This window comes from Heptranchias perlo, chromosome 34, assembly GCF_035084215.1.
Source record: "Heptranchias perlo isolate sHepPer1 chromosome 34, sHepPer1.hap1, whole genome shotgun sequence".
NCBI classification, from domain to species: Eukaryota; Metazoa; Chordata; class Chondrichthyes; order Hexanchiformes; family Hexanchidae; genus Heptranchias; species Heptranchias perlo.
Window position 1 is genome coordinate 22534324 of NC_090358.1, and position 17425 is coordinate 22551748.

The 17425-nt window shown below is 45.2% G+C and overlaps 1 protein-coding gene across 1 annotated transcript in view; it reads right to left on the bottom strand.

Annotated features, from left to right (window-relative positions):
* The window catches only part of sema4ba (sema domain, immunoglobulin domain (Ig), transmembrane domain (TM) and short cytoplasmic domain, (semaphorin) 4Ba), a 341741-nt gene that overhangs the window by 273395 nt on the left and 50921 nt on the right, over positions 1 to 17425 (bottom strand). The window contains exon 2 of the mRNA XM_067971587.1: positions 6752 to 6860. The gene's annotated coding sequence lies outside the window, so the exon portion shown is untranslated. The remainder of the gene's footprint in view (positions 1 to 6751; positions 6861 to 17425) is intronic.

Sequence of the window (17425 nt, forward strand, 5' to 3'; positions counted from 1 at the left end):
CCTGTTAAGGGCTACAGCTGCAATTTAAAGGGATGCTTAATTCTTACTGCACACGGGAGCCTCATCCAATCTGCTCGGCAGGAAGTAACAGTCATTGCTGTGGCCTACAGCCAAAGGATGTGGGGGTAGATGAAGAAAAAGGTCAACAGCCCGAGGATGATCTATCAAGGTAAGGCCAGTCATTCTTCACTGTACCAAGTAGATGGATAAATTATGCGTGCCATGAGCAACTTTCTCTCTCCCTGTTGAATCATGACCGAGGCGACTTGCTCAGCCCTCAGAAATTAACCCTTTCCAAGCTGCACATCCATTCCACAGTAGAGCAGGGGCCACTTTATGATGTCACTTCAAACTACGGAACATCAAAGAAAAGCGCGTTTAAAAAGTGCACTTCGTGACCTCAGGACGTCCCAAAGCGCTTTACAGCCAATGAAGTACTTTTGAAGCATAGCCACTGTTGTAATGTAGGTAACGTGGCAGACAAATTGAGCACAGCAAGGTCCCACAAACAGCTATGAGATAATGACCACTTACTCACTCACAAGATGGGACGCAGAGCGTGCATTTGGTGTCACTTTTTATCTGCTCTTCAAACTTCCAATATCTCAACACAACTGCTCTGATTGCAGAACAAGGCAATGCGTACAGGCAAGCAAACACGAATGAGTGGAGGGATCCTCGATGTTGGACATTTGAGTCAGTCGAACAGGCCATGCTCGACATCCTAAGGCCTGAAGACCTAGAGGGAATGGGCCAGGGTGCGGCCAGAAGCACCCAGCAAGGTCAGGGCTAATGCCATCCTTTTCTTATTACTCGCCCTTCACTCAGTCACTCACGAGATATTCCAGCAAACCACTGTGACACACAGTATTGGCAATGTAACTGCTGTTGAAAGAAAGCAAGGAACGAAGGACTTGCATTAACATAGCACCTTTCACGACCTCAGGATGTCCCAAAGTGCTTTGCAGCCAATGAACTCGCCAAGGCTTCTTCGACAGCACCTCCCAAACCCACAACCTCTACCACCTAGAAGGACAAGGGCAGCAGGCACAGGGGAACAACACCACCTGCACGTTCCCCTTCAAGTCACACACCATCCCGACTTGGAAATATATCGCCGTTCCTTCATCGTCGCTGGGTCAAAATCCTGGAACTCCCTACCTAGCAGCACTGTGGGAGAACCTTCACCACATGGACTGCAGCGGTTCAAGAAGGCGGCTCACCACCACCTTCTCAAGGGCAATTAGGGATGGGCAATAAAAATGTAGTCACCGTTGTAATGTAGGAAACGTGGCAGACAAATTGTAGGCAGCAAGGTCCCATAAACAGAAATGGGATAAATAACCAGATAATCTGTTTCAGTGGTGTTGATTGAGGGATAAATATTGGCCAGGACACCAGGGAGAAGTCCCCTGCTCATCTTCGAGCTAGTGCTACGTAATCTTTTTACATCCACCTGAGGGGGGCAGACGGGATCTTGGTTTAACTGCACCTCCAACAGTGCAGCACTCTCTCAATACTGCACTGGAGTGTCAGCCTAGATTTTGTGCGTATGTCTCTGGAGTGGGACTATGAACCCACAAACTTCTTACTCAGAGGCGAGAGTGCTGCCACTGAGCTGACACGGTCACCGAGGGCATGTTTTGCAGTCAGCATTGTGATGGAAGTTCCTCTTCTGGTTTGACAGGGGGAGAACCCCAAGAATTACCTGTACATCCCGGTGGCACCCCGCAACACCCTCCGTCATTCATTCAACCTATAGCAGGCACCAGTGGCAACCCCATGGCATTTACTTATCCAGTTAGAAGAGGGTGCACCAGGTGGGACACGGAGTGTGAGTGAACAGGATCAGGTGGTGATGGCAGAGGAGGGAGCAGTAACATGACGGTCAGAAGGCCAGGCACATCCCTCCCCTCCAGTGCCCTAGCATTCGGGCATCGTGGGCCCTACATTTAAAAGAACACTATCCGAACACCAATGCTTCCTACTGTCATTACAGATCATGCAAGGTACCATGCAAGATCTGGCAGTGACTGTGGAAGAGTACCACTACCCCAATCTGTGCAGATGCGTATGATCTCCTAACACAACTGCAGTCCCGCAAGGGAGCATGTGGAATCTGTAGAGGAACCTCTAGTGAAACAGGTCCTAAGCCCAGTCGAAGTATCTCTTTCGAATGCTCAAAATGTTGAATACTAGACTATTGGTTGTAGAGCATCGATGGCCAACTTTTTGCAAAGGAGTGCCACATTGTGAAACTAGAATGTGCGGGCGTGCCTCTTGCAACATAGTCATAAATAATACTAATTTTTTTTAAACTTGGCAATCTTAGCTGAATAAAACAAATAATAATTCCAACAATTGTTATAGGGCCAATATAGGCCTCATTATGTAATGGTCACTAGGTCTACAAATTAAACATGGCAATCTTACATACTTAATGTGGCTTCTGAACCTGCTTGCTCCTGATGATATTGTTGCTATTTGGATCCAATTTTGAACATGCTAGCTGCAGAAGATTATTGAGGTGGTCATCTGTCAGTCTGGAGCGGTAGTTATTTTTGATGAAACTCATGGTGGAAAAAGTCTGCTCACAAATGTAGGATCAAATTTAAAAATTTTTGGGACAGCCACAGTTGCATCACAAATCAAACAGATTGGCTTTGACGTTTTACCTGGTGTAAATGAGAACAAAAATTATTCTTCCCGAGCAGGATTAAACTCTCTCATAGCCATGTCGTCTTCATACTTTCATTTGGAAGTGCTCGGTTTATCCAGAGACATTGTTAGGACAGAAAGGAAACAAAAACTATACGCAACAAGAACGAAGAAAACAGTGCAAAACTGACACCACCTCTCACTCAGAGAAGTCAACTGTCGTGGCCGCCTGGCGAGGACTTTGTGCTACCGAGAACAGCGAGACAGAGAGGGTGACGTCACTTCCTCAAGAGGAGGAGTAGATACACATGTCGCCCCATGAGGCCTGAGCCCGCGCTCCTGCCCACCCACGCAGCGTTTTAAACAAAGCCAAGGGGGACTGACCGCACGTGATGGAGCCCGAGCAGGCCCAGGCCTCAGTCTCGGTGCTGGGTAATGCCGCCACTTTCCCCAGGAGCCCGAGTCTCCAGCAGCCGCTCCCGTGGTGTGCCACTCTCCGGAGCAAGGCGTGCCACTTGTGGCATGCGTGCCTGAGGTTGGCCATCATTGCTATAGAGGCTATGGGCTCCAATCTACAGCAAGATGTCTTGTCCTGGATGGAGAGAATTATTATGCAGGACTTCACTGCCTTGAGAGCTGCTCAGAGGTCTGTCCTCGTAAAGAATCCTTCCCTGTGGTGGAAGTTGTCTGCAGGTCAGCTTGGAACACATGGTGCACCTCTATCACCAACTTGCTTACTAAAGCACATCCTCCAAAACCAGTTTTCCTTACACATGACACCCGTAGGTATGTTTGATTTACAGGCACAACTGTATGGGCAATTTGTCTCTGATCCAATTTAATCTGTATCCCTCCTTTCATCCTCTTCTTCTTCCTCCAGATAACCATAAAAGGGAGCAATCCCCATTGAAACGCCCAGAATTTTAATTGTGACAATGATAATTATCACTGGCAAAAATACAGGGCAAAAACCTTCAAAAACAAATCAAACACTAAACAGCTTTCAGAAACCGAAGGTTCAAGTCCATTTTTATACATGATCCAAAAAAAGCTGCTGCCCCTTTAAACAGAGAGTTCCTCAGACAGGACATTCTGGGCACGTCTCCTTCAAATAGCCCAGACATGGAGGGCAATCTGAGTGCACAGCACACCCCTTGCAAGGAAATTGGGAACTGCACCTGTGCTCACTTCAATATCATTAGAATCATAGAAAGGTTACAGCACGGAAGGAGGCCATTCGACCCATCGAGTCCGTGCCGGCTCTATGCAAGAGCAATCCAGCTGGTCTCACATCCCCGTCCTATCCCCCGTAACCCTACAAATTTTTTCCTTTCAAGTACTTATCCAGCTCCCATTAGCATTGATTTACATATTTTAAATCAGGCTCTTGCCCATTTTGGGCAGGACCACTGCAGACTGGCCTAAGGTGACCAACTGGAAGATGATACACAATTGGGCTAGGAGCCGATGAGAGATGATCTCCACCCCGATTTCCTGGCCCCCGCTCCCCTGTTGGATGCTGGCACCACTGGCCATAGGGAATGAAAAAATCATCAAGAGACAAATTACCAGTTAGAATCGTGTTTAAACCAGCCATCCTGTCACTCCCACTGACTTTCAAACTGTAGTGTGCAGGGTATATCCCCACTGCTCACCAACTGGATGACAGAAAAACAAACCCATCTCTGTACGAGCAGATAACGGGGGTCATTAGAAAGAGGTGGAAGGACACCTAATATATATTTTAGACATTTGAAAACGTTAGAGATTTTTTTCCACTTTGGTGCCCTTTTTTCCAAACCCCACATGTCGACAGTATCACAAAGAGTGCACGAGGGAAGGTAGAGAGAGTTCAACCTTTAAACACATATTGTGTAATCATGATTTCAGTCAAAACACCCCTTCAGCTACAATCCTGACAAAACCTATCCAAACCTATCAGACAAACTGTAAACGTAGAGCATGGAGGCTTTTGTAAGGACCCCACCCCAAAAATGCTTGTGCCTCTCAGCACTTAAAATCCTATCATTAATGCAAACTGCCATTACTCTTCAGGTTCTAGATAACGTGAAACTCTGGAGTACTTTTTGGTCTAATATTTAATTATTTTTTAAAAATCATTTTTTCCATTTCTTTATCCCCTCTATTTTTTTCTTCATAGCTTAAAAATGAGAGAGAAGAATAGATATCTATGGAGGTCAAGATAGCCCAGCATTCTCTGCAATAGTGGGTGCCCTCTAATAATTCCAAGGGCTATAGTTTTAATAACGGGCTTCCAGTATAACTATTATTATGACACCCATCCCCTATAGAATCTCTTTGTTTTTCATTCTCCAACAAGAGAAAGCAGCGTAAATGGCAGAAATCATAAGCAGGCACAAGGCACACAGGAGGGAGGGCAGGAGACTGTAATCTCCCATGTGACACCCCCACCAAATAAGAGAGCAGGTAGACCCTCACTGAATTAAATCTTTTTTTCTCGTGGCCTTTATGAGTCTTGCACAGTTTATGCAAAGGCTTCCAGTGCGCTTCATACTAGTGACATTTGGACCATAGTAGGTACCTCAAGCACAATGCAGGCCTCTGCACCTAATAACAGGGGTGGGTGGGCAATATAGTGCAATGTATCAGGCAGCTACCATTGCATTATCAACTCCTTAAAGTTCCCACAGAGACAGAATCATGGGTTCCAATGACAATAATTAGTTTTCTATACATGCAAATGCACACACACCAGTGTCCCATGGGAGATTGCACACGGAGAGTTAAGACCAAGTGTAATCTTCGGGTTCGGTACAGTTAGAGGCCAGGGGATCACTGGATCAGGGCAAACAGATGTAATTCAGTTTAAATTCATACATTTCTGTTCTTAATCTAATACAATACTTCTGAGTTTGTACTATTACTTAATAGTTAAATATGGCCAAATAGGAAGCAAATAAATAGAATTGATTGGAGCGTAGGTAGACAGAGGGGCTGGGAGATGCAAAACTGAGGCTCTACAGCACCGCCACTTGTGGGAGGGTGTAACTGCAGCATGAAAAATTTACATAGGTAATTCCCATTCTAAATGTGGACATAAGAAATTTATAATGGGAAAAAAATGACACACAAGCATGATAAAAACATGACTATAGGAAGTACGGTTTTCTAGATAGAAATGTGCACATGGACATAAAATTCTTAAATAGTCATTAAATTAATTACGATAACATCAAAGGGTAAAACTTTTGATCGGTGAAGTTCACGTACAACTGCCTAACATATTACATTTCTGTGAGTACCTCTTATTTTACAGGTTGATCCCTCACAAAGTACATTTAGTTCGGACTTGAATTGAAATGCCTATTTGATCATTCTGGTTTACATTAAATGCTGTTTAGTTCACAACTCACTTGATTATGTTTCTACCAAAATCAATCTGGTTGACAAAGGAAGTTTGGTTTGAAATGAACTAAATTCACTTCAAATGTTACATTTTAAAACATTACATTTTAAATCGATTTATTCATTGATTTTGTTGGTAGATATTCAAATTGAAGGATAACAGTGCTGGTGAATGGATCAGGTTATACCAACGTACAGGTTATACAACATAGCTCGGTTATACCAACGTACAGTTCTCAGGCCTGCCCCACTCTCCTAACTCACAGTGCCATTCGGCCCCCTAATGATACTGTAGAATTAATCTTTGTGGTTTCATCAACAAAAATAATCAATTTCCTCACTGATAAAAGTTTACGCTAATAGGATGAGATGAAGAAAGGTGCGAGGAGGCTCGTGTGGAGCATAAACACCGGCATAGAGCAGTTGGACCAAACGGTCTGTTTCTGTGCTATAAATTCTATGTAAAAATAACTTGACAATTGCCGTTGGCATTTTAGGAGAGCTGAGTTTGTGATACGAGCTCCCATGGTTAAAGGTTCCCTTGGACTTACGTCTTCATATTTTCCCACTCGTACTAATCAGCTTTTCAAGTTCAAATTTCACAGTCAACAAACTCCGTTACTGGGATTAACTCGATGTGGTAAAGGCCTGATCTCTCGCTGTCTGTGCAAGATAATGATCGCAATCAATGAACACTGCAACTTACAGTGGAAGCTCTGTAACTCCGCAGTTCTCAGTCAACACAGTATCAATGCCGTCTGCCCTTCATCAAAGGAACATCCGTTGGGTTTTCTCATTGGAGATTCCTCTCAACCCTGTTATATAATCACAGCAGAAAGAAAATGAAACTGCAGTAATGATTGCCCAAATCAGTATCTGCATTTTGAGGTTACAAGGTCAATGTAATACAGTGAAGTACAGAGTTATACCACCATTCATTACAGAACATGCCATTATGAATGGTTTACTCAATTACGTCATTGCTATTTATCTGCAAGAAGATGCAAATATTCCAATCTCGTCATCGTTTTTACTTGCAAAACTCTTTCAAGTCTGTTAGAGACTTTTATTTAGGAGATGTAGGTCCCATTTATATGAGAGATTGAATTAAATACAGATCACCTTAATCTGAACTGAATTTGATCTCCCGAGCCAACTCTTCAGCTAGTACATGCGTTAGATGGTATCGGCTACAACTCAAGACATGTGCGGCTCTGGATACTACAACAGGAATGTCAAGCTGTTGCGGGGAGCCCGGTCAGAAATAAGTGGGCACGTTTTACTCTTAACACAACAAAGCATTTTACCATTATTTTTCCTTCATTTTTATAGCCGCAAATCAAATCAGCCAAAGATACGTCTGACCCATCCGGTGTACAGACATCCACTGAACCATACACTGTACCACAGTGCACACTCACAAGCACCACAATTTATACAAGCACCGGCACAGACACAGAGCCACCTGCAACGTTGTAAATTGGTGATTCATCGGCATACGGATTCACACCGAACATGAGACTGTAAAGAAAGACTTGCATTTATTTAGCGCCTTTCACAATCTCAGGACGTCCAGAGCGCTTTACAGCCAATGAAGTACTTTTGAAGTGTAGTCGCTGTCGTAATGTAGGAAACGCAGCAGCGAATTTACGCACAGCAAGATCCCACAAACAACAATGAAATAATGACCAGATAATCTGTTTTAGTGATGTTGATTGAGGGATAAATAATGGCCAGGACACCGGAAAGAACTCCCCTGTTCTTTTTCAAAATAATGCCATGGGACCATTTACATTCACCTGAGGGTAGACTGGGCCTTGGTTTAACATCTCTTCCGAAAGGCGGCACCTCCGACAGGGCAGCGTGCCCTCAGTACTGCATTGGAGTGTCAACCTAGACTATGTGCTCAAGTCTCTGGAGTGGAATTAAACCTACAACCTTCATGACTCAGAGGAGAGAGTGCTACCACTGAGCCACGGCTGACACCTACACGAGTTGAGCATGTGTTGGAGAACTCATGAGAGGCTGCTGAGCAGAATTGCAAGCAGTGGGCAATACTGATGTTGATGTGGAATACGCTGATCAGTAGTTTAAGGTATGCGTGCATCCGCGCTTTTTTTTTCCTCTGTCAAGGTGATTCGATGAGTACCAGCAAGTCCCCAGTATCTCACCCAGGTGAGCATGCTTTAGGTGTGAACTAAGACCACAAGCTACTCAATCAAAATCCCGCTGGTGCTTCTAGTGTGGGCGGGGCTGAATGGCAGCATACACACAGAGCGAGGAGGTAAGTGGGATTACCAGGTAGTGATCAGGAGAAGTCTGGGTTGCATTTCCCTCTTTCTAGCCCAAGGATTCTGATCTTCTCACCCCCTTTACCATGCCATGGGAGAGCAGCTAGTGTTTCTCTGTATGGTACTGTACTAGAGTAAAATCCGTACATTGTTCCATGTTAAAAGGCATTGAAAACATCCACCCCTCCCCCGAGACACGTCTGACCATATTCCACCCCTCCCCCGAGACACGTCTGACCATATTCCACCCCTCCCCCGAGACACGTCTGACCATATTCCACCCCTCCCCCGAGACACGTCTGACCATATTCCACCCCTCACCACCATGAGACAGTTTAATCAGTTAAATGTCCTTGGAACTTCCTTTCCTATCTAGACAGTTAATTGCCCTCGACCTGCTGAGAGAGTTTACTGATCTTGACCTCCCCCCCCCCAATCCCTGCTGAAACAGTTTCTTGCCTCCTTCTCCCCCTCCCACTGAGACTGTTTGTCGGTCTGGCTCCACTTCCTCCCCCTCTTCTCCTCCCCATCCCCCATTCTCTCCATCTCCCCCTGCCCGCCTCTCCCTCCTAAACCTCTTCCCCATTCCCTCCTGGCTCCTTCTCCCCTGCTCTCACTCTCTTCTCTCTCCGTTTCCCCTCTGTCTCTCCTTCTCCCCCTTCCCTCCAACTCCCCATCTCCCCTCTCTTTCCTCTCCCTCCATCTCCCATCCTTGTAATACACCCAGCCACCATTGGGCTTCAAAAACCAATTTTCCTCGGGCACCAAGTGCTTGTTCACCTCCGCCTCCTCCTCAAAGGTTCACCCAAGACGGAGATGCAGCAGCCGCTGCGCTGCAAATGACCAAAACTCCCCCCCTTTCCCCTGTGAGTTCACCGCACTCCCAACACATCACGTGCTACATAAATAGAAGCATCATTTTGATAACATGAAAAGCTGAGCTCGCTCTACAAGGCCCAGGTCAGCTCACTCAGGCGTAGCCTCCTCGGCAGCGATGGTCACTGGGCTGTATGGCCAGGATCACATGATCAGCCCTTTCAAAAAATGTTAAAGACTTGCATTTATATAACGCCTTTCACCACTTCAGGACATCCCAAAGCGTTTTACACTTCTGAAGTATAGTCACTATTGTAATGTAGGAAACGCGGCAGCCAATTTACGCACAGTAAGGTCCCACAAACAGCAATGTGATAATGACCAGATAATCTGTTTTTTAGTGATGCTGTTTGAGGGATAAATAATCGGCTACGACACCAGGGAGAACGTCCCTCCTCTTCTTCGAAATAGTGCCAGGAGATCTTATACGACCACCTGAGAGGGCAGGCGGGGCCTCGTTTAAAAGACAGCCTCTCCGACAGTGCAGCACTCCCTCAGTCCCGCACTGTAGTGTCAGCCTGGATTTTGAGCTCAAGTCTCTGAAGTGAGACTTAAACCCACCACCTTCTGACTCAGAGGCGAGGGTGCATTACGCTGGCCAGCTGGAGAAGGGGTTCACCATAAACTATTTATTGAATGTGCTCAAGAAACACTTGGTCATTATCCCCTTCAGCAAACTGAAAGATTAAGATATATAATTAACTTCTAGTCAAAATGGAGACTCCATAAATGAAAGTCTGTCTTTCCAGTTGATAAACACTCTGAGAATGGCAGAATTCTACTAGCTGAAATGTTTTTTTTTATTCGTTCACGGGATGTGGGCGTCGCTGGCAAGGCCGGCATTTTATTGCCCATCCCTAATTGCCCTCGAGAAGGTGATGGTGAGCCGCCTTCTTGAACCGCTGCAGTCCGTGTGGTGACGGTTCTCCCACAGTGCTGTTAGGAAGGGAGTTCCAGGATTTTGACCCAGCGACAATGAAGGAACGGCGATATATTTCCAAGTCGGGATGGTGTGTGACTTGGAGGGGAACGTGCAGGTGGTGTTGTTCCCATGCGCCTGCTGCCCTTGTCCTTCTAGGTGGTAGAGGTCACGGGTTTGGGAGGTGCTGTCGAAGAAGCCTTGGCGAGTTGCTGCAGTGCATCCTGTGGATGGTGCACACTGCAGCCACAGTGCGCCGGTGGTGAAGGGAGTGAATGTTTAGGGTGGTGGATGGGGTGCCAATCAAGCGGGCTGCTTTATCTTGGATGGTGTCGAGCTTCTTGAGTGTTGTTGGAGCTGCACTCATCCAGGCAAGTGGAGAGTATTCCATCACACTCCTGACTTGTGCCTTGTAGATGGTGGAAAGGCTTTGGGGAGTCAGGAGGTGAGTCACTCGCCGCAGAATACCCAGCCTCTGACCTGCTCTCGTAGCCACAGTATTTATGTGGCTGGTCCAGTTAAGTTTCTGGTCAATGGTGACCCCCAGGATGTTGATGGTGGGGGATTCGGCGATGGTAATGCCATTGAATGTCAAGGGGAGGTGGTTAGACTCTCTCTTGTTGGAGATGGTCATTGCCTGGCAGTTATCTGGCGCGAATGTTACTTGCCACTTATCAGCCCAAGCCTGGATGTTGTCCAGGTCTTGCTGCATGCAGGCTCGGACTGCTTCATTATCTGAGGGGTTGCGAATGGAACTGAACACTGTGCAGTCATCAGCGAACATCCCCATTTCTGACCTTATGATGGAGGGAAGGTCATTGATGAAGCAGCTGAAGATGGTTGGGCCTAGGACACTGCCCTGAGGAACTCCTGCAGCAATGCCCTGGGGCTGAGATGATTGGCCTCCAACAACCACTAACATCTTCCTTTGTGCTAGGTATGACTCCAGCCACTGGAGAGTTTTCCCCTTGATTCCCATTGACTTCAATTTTACTAGGGCTCCTTGGTGCCACACTCGGTCAAATGCTGCCTTGATGTCAAGGGCAGTCACTCTCACCTCACCTCTGGAATTCAGCTCTTTTGTCCATGTTTGGACCAAGGCTGTAATGAGGTCTGGAGCCGAGTGGTCCTGGCGGAACCCAAACTGAATTAAGATAGCAAACCTTAGCTGACGATGCACAATATGAATATACAAGATCATAAACCTGTCAACAATCAGAAGTGAAGCCTCTCACAAATATTTCCCTATATTTCTCTCTACCTCACCACCACCTCCCTCGACCCCTCCACTGTCTGATTTGTCACACTGCTTGTCTGACATCCAGTAGTGGATGAGCAAAAATTTCCTCCAACTAAATAGTGGGAAGACCGATGCCATTGTCTTCAGTCCCCGCCACAAACTCCGTTCCCTAGCCACCGACTACATCCCTCTCCCTGGCCGCTGTCTGAGGCTGAACCAGACCGTTCACAACCTTGGTGTTCTATTTGACCCTGAGATGAGCTTCTGACCACATATCAGCTCTATCACCAAGACTGCCTATTTCCACCTTTGTAACATCTCCCATCTCCTCCACTGCCTCAGCTCACCTGCTGCTGCAACCCTCATCCATGCCTATGGTACCTCTCGACTTGACTATGCCAATGCTGCCCTGGCTGGTCTCCCGTCTTCCATAAACTTGAGCTCATCTAAAATTCTGCTGCCCATATCCTAACTCGCACCAAATCCCATTCACCCATCACCCCTGTGCTCACTGACCTACATTGGCTCCCGGTCTGGGAACGCCTCAATTTTAAAATTCTCATCTGTGTTTTCAAATCCCTCCATAGCCTCGCCCCTCCCTATCTCCGTAACCTCCTTCGGCCCTACAACTCAGATCTCTGCACTCCTCCAATTCTTGTCTCTTGCGCATCCCCGATCTTAAAACACTTCACCAATGGCGGCAGTACCTTCATGTGCCTAGGCGCTAAGCTCTGAAATTGCCTCCCTAAACCTCTCCACCTCTCTCTCCTCCTTTAAAGACGCTCCTTAAAACCTACCTCTTTGACCAAGCTTTTGGGCACCTGTCCTAATATCTCCTTCTATGGCTTGGTGTCAAATTATGTTTGATAATCGCCCCTGAGAAGCACCTTGGGATGTTTTACTATGTTAAAACCACTATATAAATGCAAATTGTTGTTGTTATAGAGACTGTTAAAAATATTGTGCACTGCTCTCAACATTTCTTAATCTGAGGGGGTAATGTTAAAAATAAAATAATAATTCACTACGGTGAAGTGTGCCTCTTCATTTGATAGAACCATAGAAGAGATACAGCACAGAAGGGGGTCATTCGGCCCATCGTATCCGTGCCGGCTCGAAGTACAACCAGGTGCCCATTCTAATCCCACCTTCCAGCACTCGGTCCGTAGCCCCGCAGCTCACACCATTTTAGGTGCAGGTCCAGGTACTTCTTAAAAGAGTTGAGGGTCCTTGCCTCTACCACCAATTCGGGCAGCAAATTCCATACACCCACCACCCTCTGGGTAAAAAGTTTTTCCTCATGTCCCCTCTAATCCTTCCGCCAATCAGCTTAAATCTATGTCCTCTAGTTCTTGAACTCTCTGCTAGGGGAAGCAGGTACTTCCTGTCTACTCTATCTAGGCCCCTCATAATTTTGTACACCTCAATCAAGTCTCCCCTCAGCCTCCTCTGTTCCAAGAAAAACGACCCCAGCCTATCCAATCACTCCTTGTAGCTGCAATTTTCAAGCCCTGGCAACATTCTTGTAAATCTTCTCTGCACTGTCTCAACAGCAATTACATCCTTCCTGTAATGTGGTGACCAGAACTGCGCACAATACTCCAGCTGTGGCCTTACCAGCATTTTATACAGTTCCATCATTACATCCCTGCTTTTGTATTCTATACCTCGGCTAATAACGGAGAGCATTCCGTATGCCTTCTTCACAACCTTATCTACCTGTAATGCCACCTTCAGGGACCTGTGCACATGCACTCCAAGGTCTCTCACTTCTTCTACCCCTCTCAATATATTCCCGTTTATTGTGTATTCCCTTTTACTGTTTGCCCTCCCTAAGTGCATTACCTCACACTTCTCTGGGTTGAACTCCATTTGCCACTTTTCCACCCACTCCACCAACCCATTGATATCTTCTTGGAATCTACAGCTATCCTCTTCACTATCAACTACACGGCCAATTTTTGTGTCGTTTGCAAATTTGCCAATCATACCCCCTACATTCAAGTCCAAATCATTAATATATACCACAAACAGCAAGGGATCCAACACTGAGCCCTGTGGCACACCACTGGAAACGGATTTCCATTTGCAAAGACATCCATCGACTTTTACCCTTTGTTTCCTGTTACTGAGCCAATTTTGGATTCAATTCGCCACATTTCCCTGTATCCAAAGGGGTTTTACCTTTCTGACCTGTCTGCCATGCGGGACCTTGTCAAATGCCTTACTAAAATCCATGTAGACAACATCCACTGCACTACCCTCATCAATCCTCCTGGTCACTTCCTCAAAGAATTCAATCAGATTTGTAAGGCATGACCTTCCCTGAACAAATCCATGCTGACTATCCCTGATTAAACCATGCCTTTCCAAGTGACAGTTTATCCTATCTCTCAGTATTGATTCTAATAGTTTGCCCACCACCAAGGTAAGACTGACCAGCCTATAATTGTTCGGCCTTTCCCTTGTACCCTTTTTAAACAATGGTACTACGTTTGCAGTCTTCCCGTCCTCCGGTACCTCCCCTGTATCTAGTGAGGATTGGAAAATGATCCTCAGAGCATCCACTATTTCCTCCCTGGCTTCCTTCAATAGCCTAGGAAACAATCCATCCGGCCCTGGTGACTTATCAACTTTCCAGTCCCTCTAGTACTTCCTCTCTCGTTATATTTACCTTATCCAATATTTCACACCTCTCCTCTTTAAATACTAGGTCCAGATCATCCCTTCCCTTTGTGAATATGGAGACAAAATATTCATTTAAAACCCTACCCACATCCTCTGCTTCTACACACAAGTTACCCTGATCATCCCTGATAGGTCCCACCTTTTCCTTAGCTATCCTCTTGTTCTTAACGTACTGATAAAAGATCTTTGGGTTTTCTTTAAATCTTACTAGCTAATATTTTTTTATGCCCTCTCTTTGCTTTCCTTATTTCCTTTTTTACGACATCCCTGTATTTTCTATACTCCTCTAGGCTTTCTGCAGTATTTAGTTTTCTGTGACAGTCATAAGCTTTCTTTTTCTGCTTTATCTTGCCCCGTATATTTCCAGACAACCAGGGGGCTCTAAATTTGGCAGTGCTACCCTTTTTCTTTGAGGGGATGTGTCTGCATTGTACCCGTAGAATTTCACTTTTTAGTGCCTCCCACTGATTTCTCCTCAAGTAGTTGTGTCCAGTCCACTTCTGCCAAATCACCTCTTAGTTCTGTAAAATTTGCCTTCCCCCAATTTAAAACGTTTACTCCTGATTTAATTCTGTCCTTTTCCATAATAATGCTAAAACTAACTGATTTGCTATGTTCTTTGGTTACATTGATTTTAAAACAACACAGCCCATGAATAAATTCATGATCATATGAAAAGAAAATTTGGCTTCTCCACTGTCAATTTGTCTACCTCTAGACAACTGGAAGATCCCTGCGGCGACCATGACTGTCTGTTTCAACTAATCCAACCCTCAGTTGGCAGGATAGCTTCCCAAAAGGCACTGAACTCCAAACGAGCACAGATATCTTCATCTACCTTCTGCACAGCCCAGACTCAAATCATTCTCAAATTACTGAGGCCTTACTGCAAGTGCTTGAATTGCAAGCATTTGATGGGCCATCCTTTCAAGAGTAACCCACTTTTAAATATTCTTTATAAATCAGGCAGAATTGTTGAAACAAATCAAATTGTTCATTATTCTCTATTGTCAGCTGTGGCTCTATGGGGTAGCACTCTCGCCCTGTCAGAAGGTTGTGGGTTCAAGTCCCACTCCAGAGACTTGAGCACATAATCGAGGCTGACCCACCAGTGCAGTACTGAAGGAGTGTTGCACTGTTGGAGGTGCTGTCTTTCAGATGAGACTGAGGCCCCATCTGCCCTCTCAGGTGAATGTCGAAGATCCCATAGCACTGTTTCAAAGAAGAGTTCCCCCTGGTGTCCTGGCCAATATTATCCCTCAACCAACATCACTTAAAAAACAGATTATCTGATCATTATCACATTGCTGTTTGTGGGACCTTGCTGTCCGCAAATTGGCTGCCACATTTCCTGCATTACAACAGTGACTACACTTCAAAAGTACTTCACTGGCCGCAAAGCGCTTTGGGACATCCTGAAGTCGTGGAGGGTGCTATATAAATCGCAGTCTTTCTCTTCTTTTATGTACAATTTGAATCCTTTTGATAAGCACATTGTTCAGATCTAAAATAAAGTTCCTGTCGTCCTTGCTTTTATTTCCTATTACATTGCATTCTTCACTGTGTAGGGTTTCATACAAAGCTACAGCAAGTCAACCTGATGTATTAATCGTTTCCACTATTTCCATGGTATAACCATTAATCATGACAATTAATAATCGAAGTGCATTCTGATTAAATGTGCTTCCCCAGACTTTCTTTTCCCAAGTTGTAGCCTCATGTTAGGTGTTGTGTAAGTGAACCTCAGGGTAGTAATGGACAAAATCTTGCTGGCTCAACTCCAGTCCAAACAAGACAACTGTTCTGGGGTCTGGTATATTATTACCATGTAATGCAGTTGAGATTTACTGCCTTAAAACGTGACTTGCTTCGTGTTACTATCCAGCCCACTGCCTCATGCCTCAATCGAAGACTCACAAAACGAAAGAGCAGAAATAATTATATGTCATTTTGGAAAATGCCATATCTAGGATTAAATGACCCCTATGTTCTTCCTAGAACCTATCAATTTCAGTGTCATTTGGTGAATCAACATTACTCTGTGCAAGGGTTGCTTTGATTAGTACAGTGTTGGGTTGCAAAGAAGCTTGTGATTTATATACTGTTAAAAATCATATACAAAATGAAAGTCACAGGTCCATCTCACACGGAGCTGAGCCTCCAAGGGATCTGTATTTGGCTGGAATGTGTATCTATCAGTATTGGGCTGGAGTGTCAGCCTAAATTAGTTAGTGTGAGCTGTGGCTCAGTGGTAGCACTCTTGCCTCTAAGTTAGAAGGTTGTGGGTTTATAGTCCCATTCCAGAGATTTGAGCACATAATCTAGGTTTGTACAGTATTGATTGAGTGCTGTCTCTCAGATTGAAACATTAAACTGACGTCCCATCTGCTCTCTCAGGTGGATGTAAAAGATCCTATGACACTATTTGAAGAAGAGCAGGGGAGTTTTCCTGGTGTCCAGACCAATATTTATCCCTCAACCAACACCACTAAAAAACAGATTATCTGGTCATTATCACATTGCTGTTTGTGGGAGCTTGCTGTGTGTAAATTGGCTGCTGCGTTTCCTACATTACAACAGTGACTACACTTCAAAAGTACTTAATTGGCTGTAAAGCACTTTGGGACGTCCTGAACTAGTGAAAGGCACTATATAAATAAATGCAAGTTCTTTCATTCTTCGATTATGTGCTCAAGTCCCACTCCAGTGACTAGTCTCGGCTGACACTCCGAGTGCTGAACTGTCGGAGGTGCCACCTTTCGGATGAGACGTTAAACCGAGGTCCTATCTACCCTCTCAAGTGGATGTAAAATATCCGATGGCACGATTCAAAGTAGAGCAGGGAAGATCTCTCCGGTGTCCTGGCCAATATTTATCTGTCAACCAACACCTAAAAACAGATTATCTGGTCATTATCACATTGCTGTTTGTGGGAGCTTGCTGTGCATAAATTGGCTTCCACATTTCCTACATTACAACAGCGACTACACTTCAAAAAAAAAATTATTCATTGGCTACAAAGCGCTTTAGGGCATCCTGAGGTCGTGAAAGGCGCTATATAAATGCAAGTCTTTCTATGATTTTTATGTGGATCTGCTGATATCAACCAGCCGTAACTCAGGTTAGCTGAGAGGAGCGGATCGGAGCAGAGGGAGCATCGCATAAAAAGGCGGGATTTCAGAGGGAGCTGCAACGGAGTTCGAAGTGACGTCAGGAATCAGAAAGGGACGCGACACAGGGGAGGCACCTGATTGGGGAGTAGGTTGAGGTGAGTATTTCTACTTCTCTACAGTAACTAAAGTAAAAAGAAAGGTAAGGTCTGCAGGTCTTATAGCAAGTAGAGTTTTTTTAGTGAATCAAGGTCCC